At 41.2% G+C, this 6,000-nt stretch overlaps 1 pseudogene; it reads left to right on the top strand.

Moving 5' to 3' along the window:
* The first annotated feature begins 677 nt into the window (after positions 1-677).
* Positions 678-1,244, top strand: LOC136157797 (glycine cleavage system H protein, mitochondrial pseudogene; annotated as a pseudogene).
* The last annotated feature ends 4,756 nt before the right edge of the window (positions 1,245-6,000 follow it).

Below are 6,000 nucleotides of genomic sequence, written 5' to 3'. Positions count from 1 at the left end.
GTTAAACCAAATAGCAGTGCTTAGCCACTCAGCTCTCAGGCTCCTCTGTCCATGGGGATTCTCCAGGCAAAAATACTGGAGTGGGTTGCCATGCCCTTCTCCAGGGGATCTTCGCAACCCAGGGATCAAACCCAGGTCTCCAACCCACGTCTCCCACATTGCAGGTGGATTCTTTACTGTCTGAGCCACCAGGGAAGCCTGAGAATATAGGAGTGGGTAGCCTATCGCTTCTCCGGGGGAACTTCCCCACTCAGGAATCAAACCAGGATCTCCTACAATGCAGGTGGATTCTTTACCAGCTGAGCTACCAGGGAAGCCCAAAGTGAAGTCGCTCAGTTGTGTCTGACTCTTTGTGACCCTATGGACTGTAGCCTACCAGGCTCCTCTTCCATGGGATTTTCCAGGCAAGAATACTGGAGTGGGTTGCCATTTCCTTCTCCAGGGGATCGTCCCTACCCAGGGATTGAACCCAGGTCTCCCATATTGTAGGCAGGCACTTTACTGTCTGAGCTACCAGGGAAGCCCAAACCACACAGAAATCTAATATAATCTATGCCTCTCCAGATCAGCCCATGTGCTTGCTATCCTGTGACTTTGCAAGGAAAATGTGCTTTTTAAAATGTCTGGGGCACCCCGCCGGCCGGGGTGCTCTAGGTGCCGCGCCGAGACCCTCTGCACCCGTGCGAACATGGCGCTGCAAGCGGTGCGGAGCGTGCGGGCCGCGGTCGTCAGTCTGCGCGCCATCTCGGCACCCAGCGCGCCCTGCTCGCCGCGGCCATGGGGACTGCGGGCGGGTGCCGTCCGGGCACTGCGCACCGGCCCTGCTCTGCTGTCGGTGCGGAAATTCACAGAAAAACACGAATGGGTAACAACAGAAAACGGTGTTGGAACAGTGGGAATCAGCAATTTTGCACAGGAAGCTTTGGGAGATGTTGTTTACTGTAGTCTGCCTGACGTTGGGACAAAGTTGAACAAACAAGAGGAGTTTGGTGCTTTGGAAAGTGTGAAAGCTGCTAGTGAACTCTATTCCCCTCTATCAGGAGAAGTAACTGAAATTAATACAGCTCTAGCAGAAAATCCAGGACTTGTCAACAAGTCTTGTTATGAAGATGGTTGGCTGATCAAGATGACATTCAGTAACCCTTCAGAACTAGATGAACTAATGAGTGAAGAAGCATATGAAAAATACATAAAATCTATTGAGGAATGAAAATGGAACCCCTAAATAAACTACTTTGAAACAACTTAATCTAGCATAGTTGTCTTAAATTAGTGGTGGATAGATATTTAAAAAGCAACTTTTAGCAAAAGAAACTACTTGTAACAATGTTTCCTGAAGAAAATACCCCTTAACTTTCTAATGCCTTCAGATAAACACTGTGTATCTTTTCCACAGCATCCTGTGATTTTTAGGCTAGGCTCCAGTTATAATATTCAGAATTCCTGAAATTATCTCTGATAAAACTAATTATAAAAATTATGTAATTCAAGGATAACATGGTTATCTTATACCTTATATGACATTGTAACTTGCTTACAGCTATCCTTGGATTTGGGTCAAAATGATCTTCCCACTAGAAATAACTCCCAGTGGAGAAAAGTTTGTTAGTTGTATAATGTCCAGTGAAGAATATTACTGTCTTAATTTTGCAATATACTGTGTTTGCTGGTGCTATTTTTATACAGTGAAGCAACAGCCTTGCAGGAGAATAAACAATTTAATAATAAAATATTCAACTTCTTAATCATGAAAAAAAAAAAAAAATGTCTGGGGCAGTAACCCACTGAAGGATCCACGCATTTCCCTCAGATGTTTTGTTGATGCCCAGGTGGTTAGGTTGAGAACTGAGGCCACCTGACTCAATGCTGTCTAAGAGGAAAGTCTTGGGAACATGAAACCTAATCAGAACTTCTGTTACTAAATCTTTGTGAGAAAATGGATGGAGAGAGATCCACAGAACAAAGTGTTGGTGAAAACAATTAAATGTTTTGATTCCTAAAGCAAAGGAGTTCTCTTTTTTAAGAAAAAAAAATCAGGTAGGTGTTGAGTGGCCTCTACCATCACTAGTTTCTAAACAAGGATGAAATTCACCTGCTGGTGGTTTGGATTTTTTATTAATAGTATAATCACTTCTCTCCTTGCTTGGTCTTCTTTTTTTTCTTTTTGCTTTCTCTTTCTTCCTTTTTTGTTTTTTTTTTAAACCTTTTATAATTCAGTAGCAGTCCACAAACCAGCAAAGCCACATACAGGAAGCTGGTTAACTGAGACACCTTGAGGTTTTTGAAAATAAAAGAATTGAACATTTCCTTTGTGCCAAAGGAGAGGAAGTAAAGACTGACTAAGATGCTGTGCTTTATTAAAAAGCCTATTGAGTCAGAAAGATTTCCTGATTAAGGAGGTAAATTACCTGTTCAGTCTTTCCTCTATTGATCTGCCTAAAGGTCATTAAAATACAGATTATGTCTCAGAAAACTGGATACAGAGATAAAAGTTCATTAAACCAACATTTCATTAGCAATGCAGCAGAAAGGTCCCTAACAACTGTGTCTGAGAAGGTGTAATCATCTGTTCCCTGTCTTTGAGGTGATACTACTTATGACTCTTAGAATGCCTTTTTTGGGGAGGGGTGGGTAGTAAGGCTTGTAGGATCTTATTAATAGTTCCCTGACCAGGGATTGAACACTGGCCCCCAGCAGTGAAAGCCTGGAATCCTAACCCTTAGGCCACCAGGGAACGCTCTATGAAAGCATTTTGAGCATCTTTTATGTGTCACATGCAATGCCTGTTCCACCTATACAAAGATGAATAAGGCCCTTTCCTGGAGATGATCATAATCTGTGAGATAGAGATAGATGTATAACAACTAGGAATAACAGAGACATCCCTGGTGGTCCAGTGGCTAAGACTCCATGCTTCCAATGCAAGGTCCAAGGTTTGATTCTTGTTCAGGGAACTAGATCCCACCTAAGAGTTTGCAGGCCACAAACTAAAGATTCTTCAAGCCACAACAAAGATTGAAGATCCAGCACATCACAACTGAGATCCAGTGCAGTCAAATAAACAAAGATTAAAAATAAAAGAACTTAAACAGAGTTCAGTCAGTCAGTTTACTCGCTCAGTCGTGTCCGACTCTTTGTGATTCCATGGACTGCAGCACGCCAGGCTTCCCTGTCCAGCACCAACTCCTGGAGTTCACTCAAACTCATGTCCATTGAATCAGTGATGCCAACCAACCATCTCATCCTCTGTTGTCCTCTTCTCCTCTCGCCTTCAGTCTTTCCCAGCATCAGGGTCTTTTCAAATGAGTCAGCTCTTTGCATCAGGTGGCCAAAGTATTAGAGTTTCAGCTTCAACATCAGTCCTTCCAGTGAACATTCAAGACTGATTTCCTTTAGGATGGACTGATTAGATTTCCTTGCAGCCCAGGGACTCTCAGGAGTCTTTCTCCAACACCACAGTTCAAAAGCAACAATTCTTCAGTGTTCAGCTTAATTTATAGTCCAACTCTCACGTCCATACATGACTACTAGAAAAACCATAGCTTTGACTAGATGGACCTTTGTTAGCAAAGTAATGTCTCTGCTTTTTAATATGCAGTCCAGGTTGGTCATAACTTTCCTTCAAAGGAGTAAGCATCTTTTATTTCATGGCTGCAGTCACCATCTGCAGTGATTTTGGAGCCCCCCAAAATAAAGTCTCTCATTGTTTCCACTGTTTCTCCATCTATTTGCCATGAAGTGATGGGACTGGATGCCGTGATATTTGTTTTCTGAATGTTGAGCTTTAAGCCAACTTTTTCACTCTCCTCTTTCCCTTTCATCAAGAGGCTCTTTAGTTCTTCTTCGCAAAGGGTGGTGTCATCTGCATATTTGAGGTTATTGATATATCTCCAGGCAATCTTGATTCCAGCTTGTGATTCATCCAGCCCAACGTTTCTTATGAGGTACTCTGCATATAAGTTAAATAAGCACGGTGACAATATACAGCCTTGACATACTACTTTTCCTATTTGGAACCAGTCTGTTCCAAAAACAGACTAAACAGAGTTAGTCATTGACTTACTTGATAAATACTTAAGCAAACACCTACTATGTGGATGGCATGCATTGTCCTGGGGATACAAGGATGAATAAGATACAGATTTTATACATCAAAATCAGTCATTTTAAAGCAGCTTTTATGGTTTCCTCTGGCCTCCCAGAAAACTTTGGTTACATGGAATTATTAGATTTCTTTGGATAGATGCTGCATCCTTGAAAGAAGTTTGATGAAAGTCAAGGTTAGCTATTTCCCCACAACCTTGCTTTCAGCTTATAACAAAAGCATCTCAGAAATTTATTTAAACAAACATTCAAAAAATAAAAACCAAATTAAAACAAATTAAAATGAGAGAGAAAGAGAAATAAAAAGCACTCATTTAGTAGGCAGAGCCCAAATAGTTTATGCAACCTGGTTCAGAGAGGTTCACAAAGTCCCACCTTCCTGTTCTCTCAGGTGTTCTGACTACTGTCAGGTATGGATGGTTTCTTTGGTAACTTTCCAGAAGCAATATTCTAAGCCCTTCTGATGGGGATTGGGAAACTATACAGCAAGGACTAGACAGAAGGCTATTAGAGGATCAAGCCTGATTCCTCAGGGTTTAAGTTACAACCTTCCTGAGGTTCTTGCGTACTATTTCTGCAAGCATGGGAGGATTTCAGAACTATTTTGGCTGACATATCTTGAAGATCTTTAAAGTCACCAATTCAAGTCTGCTTCTAACATCATTGACTATCTAACATGATAGTCAATAAACCATAACATTCAATAAAAACCCACTGCTGATGTTTAGTGTATTAACTGGCACAACATGGCTTGTTGGTCTAGAACTGTTACCAACAGAGCCTGGAGTAGTCCCTCCTGTCATATGGGCTTCCTGATTTAAGTGACGGTGAGAGGACCATCCCTGGACTATCTGCCCTGATCAGCAGCTTAGTTATATGCTATAGGATAACCCATGTTATATGAATATAATACCTCTCAGTGTGCACTAGGTAAATAAACATACTTTGGAAGAATAACCACCTCAGTTTCATGCTACTGTATTCGCCTGTGTCCATTGTTTTTCTCTCGTTCTCAAAATTGCTAAATTTGAAATATTTTTCTACCGCTTTTCCAAGATAGAATTTGAAGCTGAAGTACAACGACGAGTGCCTATGCTGCAGCTATAGGATGTCAATGAGCTGAGCTCACTGCCCAGGCAAAGCATGACTTGCAGGTTTGTTGTGGGAAAAGCCTTGCCTCTGAGTCTAGTCCATGAGAAGCTGAATCTAAATCCTTATTTTATTAGTTCATTAGGTCAGGCTACAGGGGAATACTCACACCAATCAAAATCACAGTTCTGCTGCCTAGACCAAGTTTTCTTGGTAATCTATGTACCTGTAAGTGTGAAATAGTTATTGGCAAACTGCCTTGTACACTGGAAAAAGAACAGAAATAGATCATAATATGTGAGTATTTTATTCAAGTTATAGAAAAAACATAACTTGGATAAAATACTTTAACTTGGATAAAAATAATCTCATGAGTGTTCCACGTCTCATGAGATCAGATCTCTCTATGATCTGATGAAACAGAGCCCCCTGAACAAATTTTGGTCTGATAAATTCTTATTATGCCTTATTTCACTGATTCTAAGATGCACATTTTTAACATCTTTCAACATATTGCATGAAATATGGTAACTGCCTTTTTATTACTCTCCATTCAGACTTCTACCTTTCCTGAATCACCTCACTATATTGTAATGCACGTTACAGATATCTTGTGTCCCAACCATGAAGATCCATTCTGGTCACATGATCAGACCTGGCGATTCCCCAAATTCCCTTCATCCCCAGGTACATAAATCTTCTCTCAGATGGACTCAAAAGGCCTGTGCCATAAGATTGGGTGAATCTTAGTTCCCTGACTAGGGATCAAACCTGTGCCCTCTGCAGCAGAAGCTTGGAGTCCTAACC

Source organism: Muntiacus reevesi, chromosome 2 (genome assembly GCF_963930625.1).
Source record: "Muntiacus reevesi chromosome 2, mMunRee1.1, whole genome shotgun sequence".
Lineage (NCBI taxonomy): Eukaryota > Metazoa > Chordata > Mammalia > Artiodactyla > Cervidae > Muntiacus > Muntiacus reevesi.
The sequence above is the reverse complement of the archived record's forward strand: the minus strand, read 5'-3'. Positions and strand labels throughout refer to the sequence as shown.